Source organism: Frankliniella occidentalis, unplaced genomic scaffold (genome assembly GCF_000697945.3).
Source record: "Frankliniella occidentalis isolate FOCC.00 unplaced genomic scaffold, Focc_3.1 Scaffold303, whole genome shotgun sequence".
In the NCBI taxonomy this organism is placed as follows: Eukaryota; Metazoa; Arthropoda; class Insecta; order Thysanoptera; family Thripidae; genus Frankliniella; species Frankliniella occidentalis.
In genome coordinates, this window is record NW_026267428.1 from 243,789 (window position 1) to 259,608 (window position 15,820).

Sequence of the window (15,820 nt, forward strand, 5' to 3'; positions counted from 1 at the left end):
ACCCCCAGCCCGCTGCTCGCCCTGATCCCGAGCCTCGTCAATCTCGTTCCCTCCCCTGCCGCCGCCACACCGCCGCCCCCTCCTGCCCCTCCATCATCCGTCGAGCTCCGCCCGCCCGCTCGAAAGTCGCTCTCGCACATTCACTTGCGGCGCGTCCGTAACCCTATATCCTCGGGAGTGCGCGGGGGCGGCGGCGGCCGCGCGACTGTGAGGGGGCGGTGACACGGGGCGGCCGCCGCCGCGAACCCCGCCCCCCTCGTAAAACGCACCGCCGCCACCTTGTGCGTCGCTAACTTTATTATTTGCCGCTAGTAAACTACGGACACGGTGACGCGCCCAAAGTGGTTCTGTCGCCGCCGCCGCGCCGGGACCGCAGAGAGCCGGCGAGGTGTCGGGGGCGCAGGTGCGGGGGCCGCGGGGGCGGGCGGGGAGGACGGCGAGGGGACAGGTGCGCGGGGGCGGGGCACATAGGCAGCAGGGGCGCACACAAAGCCACGCGTCTGGAGGCAAAAGAGTTGTGTCATCGTGTCAAAGGAGGGTGTAGGGGGGATTCAATTAAGCCCCTGTGTCCGCGCGGCTGCGACGGCGGCGGCGGCCCCTCCTCTCCTCTCAGATTGCTCGATTGTCGGGGGGCCACGGCCGCGACACCCGGCCGCCGCCGTCGACGTCCTCCCCTCTTCGGCAGGTAGCAGCTCGAGGACGCAGCGGGGCAGGCGGGCGCGCCCCCGCGGCTGGCTAGTGTTACCGCCGCAACCGTATTTACTCGGCGTCGCAACGTGAGACACGCGTGAAGTATACTTCCCGGTGCATAAGCTAATACAGCGAGCTCGAATAACGAGAGCAAACGATGATTGAAAACCACTTTGCCGTTTTGCGGTGTACTGCGCGGCACGTGCGGCCCCGGGGCGAGGCAGGGCGGGGCGGGGCGAGCAGGAAGCTGCCAACGCCCTCGCGAGTCTGCACGCCCGCGGCGGCCGGGAGGCGAGGCAGAGCTCTATTAGTAATACTGCCACGCGGTCGCTCGCGCTACACAAGTGCACCTACATACTTTGCGCACGTTTACATTTCGAAACAAAACAATTAAAATAGAAAAGATAGTAAAATTTCCCGTCGTCGTCGCGATATGACTATAAAACGCGCCGCGCGCGCGTGATGATAAAAAAAAGTGGCAAAGTCTATCTCTATTTTTAAACACCGCCACTCGCGCTGTAATCTATGCTCCGAGCGGTACACACACTCCGTCTAGGCATATAGGGCTTATCACGGCCGCGTGTGCATCTAGGTGAGTGTGATAGCCAGGTAATTAAACGGCGGGCGGCTCTAGGAGAGGCGTTGGGGCTTATCAGTCAACAGCAGCAGCAGCAGCAGCAGCAGCAGCAGCAGCAGCAGCAGCAGCAGCAGCAGCGACCCGCGGCGGCCGGACGCACGTTGTAGGGTGGCAGGGCGTGGCGGGGCGTGGCAGGGCGTGACGAGGCGGGGCGTGGTGGGGGCGTTCACAATGGTTGGGAGGGCTCAATTGGGCCCGGGTCGTCATAAGTTGAGCCACTGGAGCGCATAACGACGCCATGAGATGCTCAGGGGAGCCTACTCCTTCTCTAGCCGCGGCGCCGGGTGCCTCCTCGTGGCTCATGACCCATGGAAAGTAGGACGACGAGGCGTCGCGCGGAGGAGCGTGACGACGACGGCGGGAGCCCGAGGGCCAAGGGGCGAGTGACACACCCTGGTCCATGAGCGGTCCGCCCTGCTGCTGCTGCCGAACCCGGAGGTGCATGACGGCGAGCTCCAGCAGGGAGCTCGAGGGGCGATAGGCTAGTGACACACCCTGGTCCATGAGCCGTCCGCACTGCTGCTGCTGCCGGACCCGGAGGCTGTGCAGGCCACGCCGCCGACAGATGGCGCGGCGCCACGGGGCCCTCCCCCCGGACACGACACGCATGCGTGGACCGCGGCCGTTAATTGAGTCACTCGTAACGCACGCACGCACCACACACACGCACGCACGCACGCGCCGGGGGTGCGGAGCCAGCGCGCGCTGAGTCACAGGCCCTGCTGCGGCTGCTTGACTGCTTCCGGCACGTCCGCCCGTCCGCCGAGACTCAGCAGTCAGTCCAGTCAGCAGGTCGGGTTGTCAGTCCGTCAGCCCCGCCGCCGACCCCACCGCGGCGGTCAGTCGTCCCCCGTCACTCCATGGAGTCGATCCTGTGTGTGTGACCCCCCGCGGGCCCGTTGTCTCCCTTGACGGCCAGTCCCGCGGCCCTGGCCGTCCCTCCGGCTCCGGGTCAACCCGCTCCTGACGGGCACACATCCCCTCCTTCGCCCTGGTGTGTTCTCCTTTTTCTTGTTTTTTGAACCTCATCGGAAGTGACAGACAGGGGTAGGCGTGCGAAGCACGTGGGTCCGAAGCTGCACGCTTCGGGGAAGCGATTTTTCAGGACACCCGTATAGTTAATTGACGTTCGGGGGCAGGGGGTCGGGGGCTCGGCCTGCTGCTGCACCCGGACACCTGTGTGGGTGTCGTCAGAACCCTCTGGGTCTGGCCTAACATCTTTGGCGTATGCGACCCATAGCCCGACCACATTGCTAAACGGAGAAGCACAAACAAATTAATAGTAAAAGCAGTTTACAGGTTTCAAAGTTCCCGCGTCGGCATTCACGTACCACTCGTTATGGACGTATTACTTGAGCTCGTGACTGAGTCGGTAATGAGACTCGGACCGGCTTTCGGGGAAAGGGAACAAGGAAGGACCGAGGGTCGAGGCGAGTCCTGATCGCGTCTGATTGGGGTGGGATTTGAGAAAGAGAGAGAGAGAGAGAGAGGATCATACAGCCTACGCCGGGCCTACGCGCGCCGCCAGCCACGCCTTTTCGTACGAACTGAACTGTGCGAGGGGTGCCCAACTCGAAAAAATCGTGTACACCTGATTACCAAAAAGTGATGATTACCAAGGATTACTAGAGATTACTGAAGATTACTAATGATTACCAAGGATTTCCGAAGATTACCACTGACAAAAGATTACTAGAGATTACCAAAGATTGCCATTGATTACCATTGATTACCACAGATTACCAGTGATTACAAGGGATTACCACTGATTCCCAAAGATTACCAGTGATTACCAAAGATTTCCAGGAATTTTCTTGCTAGATTACTTAGTGATAACTGGGGACAACCTAGTGATTACCAAAGATTTCCTGGTAATTACCAACGATTACTTGGTGATTACCAACGATTACCTAGTGATTACTTTGGATTACCCGCGATTACCAGGGATTACTGGCGATTACCAATGATTACCGGCGATTACCAAGGATTACTGGCGATTACCAAGGATTACTGGCGATTACCAAGGATTACTGGCGATTACCAATGATTACCGGTGATTACCAGGGATTACCTACTCTGTGTACACCTGATTACCTTTGTTGGGCACCCCTCGGAACTGTGAGTCACGCTGAGCGGCACTATGCTCTCTCGCCCGCGCCTCCGCCGCCGTGAGCCATGGACCGGGGAATTCCCATGGCAGCAGCGCGCACCGCCCGAAACTCATATCTGGTGCATCAGTCAATAACTCCAAGACTTCCCACGACTGACTATATTTTCCGATTTAGGAGCAATACACAAGAAGTCTTTTTAAAACGTGTAACAATGTTACAGAGTGTCGAAACGTTTTACAAGCGCCGAAAATGTAAACGATAAAGATTGTTTAGTTTTTTAAGAACTCGAAATAAAACTGCAGGATCACGGCACGCGGACGATGATAAAAACTTTTGGAGCCGCGGGGGAAAAGAGACAGCAGAGGCTATGGCCCGGCGCCACGCGCTGTAGTTCCGTTTCCTGCGATTTATCCCCCCGCGGCCCCCGGGGTCCATGATGGTCGGATGGCTCCCTCCGCTGCGCTGCGCGGGCTCCCCTGGGTCGGGCGGCGTCCGCCAGCGCGGCAGCAGCGCCCTGCAGCGGGCTGTGATGCACTCTGCGGCGCTTGTATCTGCGCCCGCGGCCGCTTTGAGTTACGGCGGTCCGGAGGTGGTGGGACCCGGCCGGTGTGGGACCGCGGACGCGGCCGGCCCGCGCCCCTCTCCCCCGAGCGCCCCACTCGTCACGGTCCACGCGCCGCCGCGGCGCAGGCACGGGATGCGACGGGGCAGGCCGCCCGCGGTTGGGTTTTTGCCGGCTCATTCAACCCGGCGCCTTTGGTTCATTCATTCAGTCCGTCACAAAAAAGAAGGTACAGAAGCGCGACGACGACGCTATCCAGCGGCCACGTGGGCCCACGCGCGCCTCGTGGCTTACCTTTGAGACTGGACGGACACCATTCGGACTGGACCCACGCGAGTGGAAATATCTAGTTGAAAATTAGTTGGTGGCATCTTGCGTCGCTGCATGGTGATCAGGTCACGCTCACCACATACTCGCAAAGCGAACGAATCTCGCGCGCAGCATGGAGGGGGACGAGGGGGGTATCCAATCTCCAAAATCGTGGTCCGACTACTCCCTATTACCTTTATTACCTCTATTACCTATCTATTACCACTATTGCCCTTCTATTACCTGTATTACACAATCATTACGCACCTTTTAAACGACTATTAGAGAAGTAAAATATTGGCATCACCATTGAATTTTGACGCAAGATTATTGTGTGACCAATTGCAAAAATTGAGAGATTGTTCTTCCAAATATCTGGAGAGGAGGGAGGTCAAAATTTAGACTCAGATTTGACCAAATTTTAATACACAAACACGAATTCTTAAATAATCATTCGCGGAAAAGGTGACGTTATAGTGTTTTAAGTTTGTTGCATCCACCATCATTACTGTCACTGAAAAGGAAAATAATTGATGGGGGAGCCGGGGAGCCTGTTACAACTGAACAGAATTTAGGAGATATACTACCGCCCTATTTTGCCTGCATATTTACCGCTTCCGAAAATTACACATGCTCCACAAAAACGAAGTTTAACACCAAAAACCTAACTTTTGCGACTAGTACTCATTACATGACTATTACCTGTATTACCAAAACTATTACCGAACGACTGTCCCGACTATTACCTGAGTGGATACCCCCTCGGAGGAAGACGGAGGCGGTCGACCTATCTATCTCGGCAGTTTTTGGCGTTGCCTTGGATAGAAGTTTAAGCCGCTTTACTTAAGTTTGTCGTCCGTTCTATATTTCGGCATCTCTCTCCGTCTCTATCCGCGCCGCGTGTCCCGCGCCTCCCGCGCTCGTGCCTTCTTCCTTCACGTCTCCGGACAAAGCTGCTGGCTGCTTTTTCATCCGGGGGCGTCGGCGGCGCGAGCCGCGAGGAGCGCCCGTGTCGGGTAATGGCCTCCCGCGCACCTCCCCGTCCTCCTCCTCCGCGAGGCTCTGGTGGTCCCGGATGCTCAGCGGCAGCTCAGCGCGGTGTGAAGCGCGCGCGCCCTTCTTTTTCTTTCCCTACAAATCACACTCACTCAGGCGCTGCTGCTACAGCTACGACTGCCGCTCCAGCTGCTGCTTCTGCTGCTTCTGCTGCCGCTACCACTCCGGGAGCCGCGAGTGTTAATGAGGCGCCTTTGTCGCGTCCGCCGCTGCTGCCGCCGCCGATCAGAGGTGAATCCCATTCACGGCGCGCTCCATTCATCTTCTCATTGCGCTAATAATAACGCCCGCGATACCCGCGTCGTTGGACGCCACGGTACACTGTCGGAAAGGAAAAAAGTGAGTGTTACACGTTTTTATACATTTTATACACACAACTAAAAACGAAATAAATAGTGATAGACATTTTGACCGCAAAATTTAATTTTTCAATATTTTTTTTCTTCGAATTTTCTCCTGAGGCATCCTCAACGTTCGTTTTTGTTCCGTTTTTGCGGTGTACATGAATTTATATAAAAATGACGAGGGGCTGGTGTGGTGTGGGGCGGGGCCGGGCGGGGTGTGTAACCCTGCCCATGCTCATAACCAGACGGCCCGGAGGTGTTGTTAGCCGGCGCGGCGGCCGGCCACCTCCTCCCCGCCACGGCGTTCATGGAGGTGAGAGATCTTCAGATAGCCCGGCAAGCAGTCTTGTCGCCTTTTGCCGTGCTCACACACGCTCCCTCCCTCTCTCTCTCTCTCTCTTACGGCCGCGCTCGCAGGACGAGTGTATCGCGTGTCGCGGTGCGGGGGCCTCGCCTCTCTCGCCCCGCCTCACACTTCCTGCACACGCGGCTCTGGTGTCGTGCTCCGCGCTCGCTCCGGGAGGACCCCCTGCCGCCAGGGAGGCAGCCTCGTTGATGGCCACCCCGTGTAACAAATCCTCTCCCGTCGTCCCCGTCGTAGCCCCGTCCCCCCACGACGTCGGCCGCATGCGGCCAAAAAAACTGATTGATGGCCGTCGATTAGGGCGTCTCGTCTGCACCCTTTGGGACGGGTTTCTCATATACCTCACGGCTCATGTGTGCCGCGTCGTGCGCCCCCCGCAGCAGCGAAGGCAAGGGCAGGGACATAGGGTAGGGGGTGGAGGGACAGCAGCAAACTGCTGAGGCGCAACTTGTTAGCGAGGCATGTCAGCAGCAGCGGGTAAGGCTGCAGCGTGCAGACTGCAGGTCACATGACGTCACCGGTCTGCAGCCATTAGTCCACGCCACTGATAACTAATCACTATACCCGCGTACCTTACCTTGGGGAAGGTCGGGACCGTTCGACCTGCCCTCCCCCGCGCCGCCCCAGGCACAACGGCGACACGACGTCGACCGATACATACAGTCTGATACGGCATGGAAACAGTTGGCGAGGGGTGCTTTTGGACACTTTCTACTTAACTTCACTCACATCAGTTGACCTTAGGTTTCCAAAGACCTCCACAGCGGGTCGGATATTGGGATTGGGAGAAAAAGAAAGCCGAGACAAACTGACGGCCTGGAACTTTTCTTACTACGTACAGCTTAAGACAGCCAAAGCAGGGACTGTCTAGAAAGTGAACGTGATCCAAAATCAGTCTTGCATGCACAACATGATTCTTTTTTTCAACTTAGTTTTTTTTCCTGGTGTGGTCACACGACTGGTTGGTCATACAACCTGCTGCTGCTGCTGCCCGGCGCTTGTCACTATTAGTCAGTGCCGGGGGTCGGGTCCGAGCCCCACGGCCCGGCGGGGCTACTAAGCGTCAGACTGCGGGGAAACATGCGTGAGTCATAGGCGAGGTGGGGCGTGGGGGAGGGGCGGGGGTCGCCCAGGGCGCAACTCTACATACCTCTCCCACGAGCTCGCCGTATACGCTCAGCACGCTCGGCAGGAGCGCCGCCCAACTCTTTTTCCCTGCTCTCCAGCGCGCGCGCGTGGTGGGTATGGTCTCTCCAGAGCGACACGCCGCGGGCCGCCCCCCGCGCGTCTGGAGAGAAATGGCGTCTTGTCATCCGTTCGCCGCTCCCGCCCAGCCCGGCCGCCGCCTCGCGCGCCCTGCAGCGACGCGCCATAGCCGTGATGAATCGGGGCGGCAGGAAGACGGTTTGCGACTCGTTTCACGGCCCAGCTGATCCGTGATTGCTCTATTCCGCCGGCACCCCACCCCTCCCCGCCCCTCTCCCCTACCCAGCAGAGAGCATCGCCTGCTCTCCAGTCATTTGGTTAATCATCACGACTGGAGCGATTTGTCACGGCCTTCGGTCTGCCCTCCCGGCTTGCGCTCCAGATGGCGGCGGTGGTGGTGCCGGCCGCCCGTGCGTTCAGGTCTCCGAGGAAGAAGGGCGTACCGTCCGAGATTGCATCGAGCCAGTTCCCACACGCGCCCGACTATCGCCTGGACATCGGTCACCCCCGTAGTGTAAGTACCCGTCGAGCACCTCCTCCCACAATGTGGGTTCAACACCTCCCTAAAGTTCCCGCGCGTCCTTCCTTCCCATGGCGGCCACAGCCACAAGCTCGCGTCGAAATAACACATTTTATTTTTGTTGCAGTGCCCGCGGCCCAGGAGTGCCCAGGTGCCGCAGGGCGATGGCCGCGGCGCTGGCCCTGCCCTTGCCCGCCTCCCCCATAGCGCACCTCTTCCAAAAGCCCGCGCCCAGCCCCTCCTTGGCCTTGAGCCCGCGGGGGCCGCCGCCCAGCTGCTCCTCGCGGGTACCTCGCCGCCGCCGCGGGTACCTTCACCTCGGCGCGATGCTAAGTGTTCTCACGCCGGCCCCTCCGCGGTACCCACGCGGCCGTGACCCCCCGGTCCCCCTTCCACTAACCTCCACGGGTGCGGCCACCACGTACTCCTCGGCCCGCATCCATATTGTGCGGTATGGGGATTAATGTAACCCCACGTAATGAAAAATAACGGGTAATACTCCCCTTCCCCAACCTGTCGGAGATAACTACACACAAAAAAGAGGTTCCATGCGAGGGGAGAAAAAGCATGCCAAAGAGACGTGCCGCTTTGCTAATTTCGCGAATGCGGCGCGGTGGGTACTTGCATATACGTCCCGCGTCTGTCCTGTGCCGTCGCCCTTTGAGTACCCGTCCCGGCGGGTATCTCCTTCCTGCTGCAACGTGAGCCGCGTCGCCGCCGCCCGCCCTGGCCATTCATTCCTCCATTCATCTCTTTCCCATCCGGGAGTCACGCCGGGCCGTTTGTCTTAGGCGTCTCTCTCTCTCTCTCTCTCTCTCTCTCTCTCTCTCTCTCTCTCATGAGGTGAGGACGGCACTGCTGATGACGCGCACAGGGATCCCTATTCCACGTCCCGTTTCCCCCCTGTGTAGGACAGGTGTGATGGACGGAATCCCCGCCTGCATGATCCCACCCGGGCCCTTGCAAAGGGCACAGCCGTCCTCTGATCTTGTGATTAATCGCCCACCGCGCCCGGCCGGGATCGATCCCCGCGACGGCTCTAGGAGAGCAGAGCTGGAGCAGAGCTGAAAGCGGATCCAGCGGAGCGCCATCTCAGCTTTGGACAGCTATGCGGCAGGTCATTATATCAATAAGTTCAAGACTTTTAGATCGTCACACGCAGTCGCGGTTGTCGTGCCATTTTCTCTATCAGACACCAACCTCTCTCTCTCTCTCTCTCTCTCTCTCTCTCTCTCTCTCTCTCTCTCTCTCTCTCTCTCTTTGTGGCTTTGCTCATGCGCGACGTGTTTGTATGTCGGCCCGATATGTATTCTCCGAGATGGGCGGGCGCGCCTACCTCCTCCCCGCTCCTCCCCGCTCCGCACAGCTCCGCCGCTAACATGCCCATGTGTGTTCACGTACTCGTATGATTGCAACCTGTCGGCTCGGGCCGTAACGCCCCCGCCCCACCCCGCCCTACCACACCCCGCCCCGCCCCGCCGCGCCCGGCACAGGTAATGTGTGTCTCATTTCAATAAGTGGCCCAGCGCCGTGCTCCGCCTGGAACCATACGCATGATGCAGCCATCGAGATGGCGGACCGGCGTGGAGCAGACGGGCGGGGCGGGGCGTGGCGGGCCGCAGTATTTGTGACGACCTATTACACCCAACCCCGCCCCACCACGCCGCCGAGCAATGCGCCGGCAGAGCGCCTGCAAGGCGGGCCGCCCCGTCGAGCGCGCGTGCCGCGCGGGACTGCCTAACCCACAGGCTGACGCCACGGCCAGAGCCAGCCTGCGTGATCACGGGGCTAGTGTTGGCGTACCCGCACCAATTCAATTCGGGTCTGATGCGTTTCAATTTCATATCATGATAAATTTATACATTACACAAATTCGTATGCATATTATTTTTCTTAATTTGAGCGCCACGAGTGTTGAGGGCGACCCGCCCACAACCAGCAGCCCTTGGAGCTGGAATGCAAGAGGGAAAGAAAGAGAGAGAAGAGAGACGCACGTACACGAGTACGTGATGAGCAGGGTGGTGGGCGCAAGTCGCGGCCAGTTTGACCCATCCTTTCCAGAAAGAGAGAGAGAGGGGGCGGTGGGAGCAGAAAGTAAATGTCTAACCTTACACACCTCAGTTTTGTTTTTCATTACATTTTCTTTTTCCCCAGCAAATATTAGACGGGAAAACAAAAAGAAATACATTACATTCCCCCCTTTTTTAAATCTCGGTTGTCAAGATGGCAAAGAGAGCGATGGTGAATAATTGTGAAGTCTGACCGAGAAGGAGGGTGGGGCTGCTGCAATCGCCATCGCATTACGGGTGCTTGCGCACGTCGGCCCCGCCCCGCCCCGCCACCCCGGGCCGGGCGTTCACCGGCGCGGCGGCAGAACGAGAAATTAATTTGGATCGCACGCCGCGCGCTGCGCTCTTACTGCGGAGCGGCGCCGCGCAGAATATAAACAATGAACGTGATTCATCTCTCCATATACCGCCCCCCCCCCTCTCTCTCTCTCTCTCTCTCTCTCACACACACACACACTTGGCGTTGACGTGGCGATGATGCACCACATTCCGATCGCTGAGCAGAGCACCTTATTCCAGGAGGCCCCCGCGCGCCTGGTGCACCGTGCCGTACTGGAGCCGGCCTGGAGGCGGGCCTGGAGCAGCTCGGCCTGGAGACGACCGGAGACAGGCGGGGGCCGGCTGGCTGGAGCCCACGTAAAGTGCTTCTGTACACAGCCCGGCTGCGCTTGTGGAGAACGCCGCGCCGCGCCTGTCCGCCTGCGCGCTCGCACCTCGTCAAATTTGAAGAGGGCAAGCCTCCACTTAGAATGCATTTCGTGGCAGCGAGGCCAGTTTGTGTGTGTGCGTGTGTGTGTGCCCGGCGTGAGGACGCATACCTGTTTGTCGTACGTTCGGACGTTGTGGTCCTGGAAGGAGAGGGGTGACGCTGGAATGTGAGCCCGGCCTGCATGCAGCCCCCGGAGGGCGGAGAGGAGGGTGGGGGGCAGTGCCGCCGCCGCCCGCCTCCAGGGCTTTCCAGGGCCTCCTCCCTCCTTTGGCTGGCCTGGACACGCATAACAAGACGACAACATTTTATTTGGATGCTTAGACCCCGACAATGACGATTATTCAAGATATTTTCTTTTTCTTCTTCCGACGGCGGGGTCAAAAGACGTTTTAATGACGGCGAGGAAAAGAGGATGAGGCAGAGGCGTACGCCGCCGCCGCTCCCGGCCGCCGGGAGGCTCGGGACAAAAGTGTTACCGGACAAAAGTAGTAGTGCCCCGCAGGACAAAAGTATGTCCTGGGCACTGCGTCCTCGGCTCAAATATAGAGTGCGGGGGCCGGGGGAGGGGGGCAGTACTGCACACCCTGTTTACACAGTCAGCCCACGCGCTCCATTGCGCACCGCCCCGCCCCGCCACGCCCCGCCCCGCCACGCCCCGCCACGCCACGCCCCGCGCTCAGGGCGCTCCGGGCCGCGCACGTGCGCAGCCTAGTTGAGCGCGAACACGTCATCGCCCAGCGATGTGTTCAGCAGCAGCAGTGGGGAGAGACAACAGAGGGGCGCTAGTCGAGCCCCCTGGAATTAACACTACTAGCGCTGGGCCGAGCCGCGAGGGGAAGGGGCGTGCTCGAGGCCCAGGTGAGCTCCCGCCGCGGGAGCCGCGCAGCTGCACCACACCGGGGCACCAGGCAGCGGCCGCGCGGCGAGGCGCCCCCCACGCCAAGTGTTTATGCAAACTTTGCGATCCTAAGTGAAGTGAATTAATTAGCGGGGACCCGGCCTGCCGGACGGGCTGCTACAGGGGGGTCCGCCGCAGCCGTCCTAAAGCAAACCACTTTACGGACGACGCGTCGTCGTCGTCGTGCAGGGTCGTCGTGGTGGACTCCCCGCCCCGAGGAGGGCGGCGGCGCCGGCGGGGACGCCGCGGGGGGGGACAACCAAACCAACCAACCGACCAGCCCTGGCGATGCCTCCTGCTGTTCACGGAGCAGGCCGTGAGCCATGACTCGCGTCGTCGGGGCGGTCATGGAGGCAGCCGTGACCTCGCCGGTCTCACGGCGCAAAAATTGACTGCTCGATTAAAGGTTAATGGTCAGGTCTGTATATATATTCCGCGCCGACCAGTCATGGCGACTTCTCGTCGCCGGGCGCACGCCCGGGACAGGAGGCCGGCAATTGGAGCGCGGCCGTCAGGATGCCGTCAGGGCGGCAAAGCGAGGCGCGCGGCCGACTAATGTTGTTTTAATTCTCCAACGAGACCCGCGGTGGTAGTAGTACAGCCGTGGGAGCCGCGCCGGATTAGAGCCCCACCGGGAACCTCCGATGCTCCGCAGCGGGGCGCGGCGGGGCACGGCGGCGGCCAGAGTGAAAGGAACGCCCGCGAGCCAAGGGAGCAGCAGCACAGGCTGGCGCAGGCACCAGCAGCGCCCGCACGGCTCTCACACTGACAACCGATGCCAACGACGCCGTTCCGAACGCCCAGATGGTTCGAGAGCCACATCGCCGAGGCATCGCATCTCCAGCAATGGCAGCAGCAGCAGCATAGCGACGGCGACGTGGCAGTGGCGAACCAAATGCCAAGCGGCAGCGAGGCCGGAGCGGGGCGGGGTAGGGCTGCAGCAGCGTGCACGCATCGCCGTACCTGCACACAGCGCCGCCGCCGTACCGTCGCGCTGCGGCCGATGACAGCCCCCCCCCCCCCTCGAGCCGCGGGGTCCTCACCAGGAGCGTGGGACCTAAGCAGCTAAAGCCCCTCCGCGGGGCTTAAGTTATTCCAAGCGCCCGCCGCCGCGCCCCTCTCGCCCGCCGCGCCCCTCTCGCCCACCGCGCCGCGCCACGCCACGTCACGAGAGTGTCAATACGCCTCCAGGCCACGACGCGTCGCGGTGTGCCGTGAGAGAGCACCCGAGCCTTCGTCAGGACGAGCAGTGAGGCGGCCAGGACTCCGCCTCGCGGTCACCGTTTCCTCACATCGCCTTGAGCCCGGCTATGACAGGACAGGTCAGCTGCTGTAACATGTCCTAGCCGCCCTCTCCCGGGTAGGTACATAGCACCTGCGGCTGCTGGAGCTGAAGCTGGTGGTGGAGATGTAGGGGCGGAGCGGGGTGGGGCGGGGCCGGGCCGGGCGGGGCGAGCGTCGTGACGGTGTCGTGTGGATAGGGACGGCGCGCGGCGTGAGGCTGGCACCCGCCCCGCTCGCCTGGAACGTGGCGGCGGCAGAGAGAAGAGGGAAGAGAGAAAGAGAGAAAAAGAGCAAAGGAGGGAGGGAGAGAGAAGGAGAGAGGGCAGAGAGAGAGAGCGAGAGAGCAAGGTAAGACGTGTCTGATCGCGCGCGCAGTAGAGGAGAAGGGATGGGGCCGAAGGCTGCTCGCGGAGGCGAGAGGGGGAGAGAGGGGAGGCGAGTACATCGCGCAGCTCGTCTCTGCGGCGGGGCGGAGGCGGCGGCAGAGGCGGGAGGGGGAAGAGATCGCGTGCCCGACAGAGACAGAGTCGCACTCGGGCCCCCCTGCGCCCCGCGAGTGTGACGGAGAGGGGCGTATACCGGCTTCACTGCCTGCCCCGCCTGCCCGGCCTGGCTGGCTGCCGGGCCGCCGTCTCGGGCTCCGGCTCGGAGCCTGGGAACTGGCAGGGCCGGCAGGTTCCCACGGCCCCACTGGGGCCCCCGCCGCGCCCCGCCGCGCCCCCCCGCGGCCCCCCTTTCCCCCCCAGCAGGCCCGGCGGACGGGCGGGCGGCGGACGCACGGACGTGGCACGAGTGCGCCGGCCACTTATTGCTGAGCTCGCGAAGCGAGCGAAGCTCTAGGGCAGACTTTTCTGGACCAATTCCGGTCACCGCTACGGAATAGCTTATAGCAATAGACTAAAAGTTACTAGCAGTAGCAATTGCAAAAACTATGATCTATTACCTAACCTATCATCGCTATTGCCTATCGTTAGGCATATATATATATATGTATATATATAGGGAGAGAGAGGCGAGATCAGCATAAGGACCGAAGGTCCTGGCTAGTATACACTCAAAGTGGACGACGCGTGTGCCGGCCCGGCCTCTCCCCCTCCCGCTCGCCTCTCTCCCGCTCACCGGGCCTCCTCCAGCTCTCCTGCTGCTCCTGGCCACTGGACTGGTAGGGCCCGTCGGCGCGAGGCGTGGCGGGGCGCGGCGCGGTCCAGGACGGGACAGTGCAGTATGGCTGCCGCGCACTCGGGCCGCCAGAGGCCGCCAGTGGGCGGGGCGGGCGTGGCGGGGCGTGGGCGTGGTGGCTGCGGCTACTACTCCCACCCGCCCCGCCCCGCCCCCCGAGTAGGAGAGAGGTGAGGTCCGTGAGGTCGTAATCTGGTGGGTTTTACTTCCTCTCCCGCCTCGTCGTGGGATCACGTAGTGATCACGTTCAGACCATAACGTCCAGCGCGAGGGGTGCTTGGTGCTGCTCCAGGAGAGATCTCCGGGACGCGCGCCCCCCGGCCGGCCGGCTCGGGTGTCCAGAGGAGGACGCCGAGAGCCCCGCGCGGCTGGCGGGCGGCCTATCTGCAGTTCTGCTGCTGCGGCGGCCGCTGCTTTTACCGACGATATAAATCTCCGCCGTGTACCAATTTCCTTCTCCTCCGCCTCGGTCGCTCTGTTGCGACGACAACGACGCTCGACCGGTTTGTTTGTTTGCTCGCTTGCTTGTCGTTTGTCCTCCAAAATCCGTTTTTCAAGAGGGCCGCCGCCGCTGCTGCTGCTGCTCCTGCCGCTGCTCCCGCTGCGCGTGCGCGCGCCCCGGGGTCCAGGAGGACGGAGGCGGGCGGCCGCATTGGTATTCCGTTGGTCGCTGGGCGGCCGGCCGGGCTACAAGTTGGCCCGGGCCGAGAGCCCAAGCGCGGCACACCGGACGAGAATCAATCATGTCCGTGGAAATACGGGACGAAAGGCGAGCGCGGGCCGCTGCGGCGGGGTGGTGGGTGGTGGGACGAAGCTCGGCCGCGCGGTCTCGTGGGACGACGGTCCGCGGCCGGTCCGGCTGCGCGGGGCCGTCCTACGTGCGCCGGGCGCGTGTGGCGCGTGTGACGGGGAGGCGACGGGACGGGCCGTCACGCGACACACCCAACCCGGTCCAGCCGGCACACGGCGTGACGGCGATGAATCGGATGCGCGGCGCGCCGTCAAATTTGAATAAACCGCCTGATTTATCTCCGCGACTGCGAATAAGCACGGCGTTATTTATACGGCAGAGGGGACGCCACCGCGGCCGCGCCTTCGCCCGAAAGCAAAGCGTGTTGGGAAACCGGTCCATCGCGCGGCGAATTTTCATCAGTTTATTGAATAAATTAGTTGACTGTTTTGCGGCGCTTCACGACCTGCTGCTGCCTGTTGGCTTCTCCGGCGGCCCCTCCTCGGTGCCGTACCTCACACGGAGCCACGCCATTGCCAGCTGCGGGTACCAGCGGGCACCACCAGCGGGCACCATACGACCATGTGCGGAGGAGAATATGGTAAGCGGCGACAAGACCACCCCGCTTCCCGCTACTACCGCATGCATAAGCGAGACAGAGGCCAACCTGGGCCCAAAGCAGCAGTCTTTTCCACTCTGAAAACTGAACAGTGAACATTTCATTCTCAATTGTCACCAATAATTGACCATCACTGATCTAGTGTATACATAGTACGAGGTTGACCATAGTCAGTGTCCCACTTCAGAAAACTTGAGAAGGCAATCAGCAATCTTTATCAGAACGGGTAACTTTAAGGTTTTAGGTGGAGGATAGAAACAGACACAAAAACCTAGGTTGAAACAACTCATTCATAATAAAACGAGATCGGAATGTACCAGGAGATTTAAATAAGGCATTTGCTTCGATCCTTTCCCCCTTCTTTTCAGTACGTGATTATTCTCGCTTTTAAGAACGCCGTCGAATTTTTTTGTTATCTCCATTTAGAGCGACGCCGCCGTCCTCTGGCGGCGCGGTGGCGTTGTTGTAGTGAGACGTAAGAGCAAGTCTGTTAATGAACAGGAAAAAAAACCCTCGGGGGCATCTACCCGGGC

The 15,820-nt window shown here is 60.7% G+C and overlaps 1 long non-coding RNA gene across 1 annotated transcript in view; it reads right to left on the reverse strand.

Annotated features, from left to right (window-relative positions):
• The window catches only part of LOC113201726 (uncharacterized), a 113,371-nt gene that overhangs the window by 55,090 nt on the left and 42,461 nt on the right, over window positions 1-15,820 (reverse strand). Inside the window, exon 3 of the long non-coding RNA XR_008011930.1 lies at window positions 5,458-5,686. This is a non-coding gene — a long non-coding RNA (uncharacterized LOC113201726). The remainder of the gene's footprint in view (window positions 1-5,457; window positions 5,687-15,820) is intronic.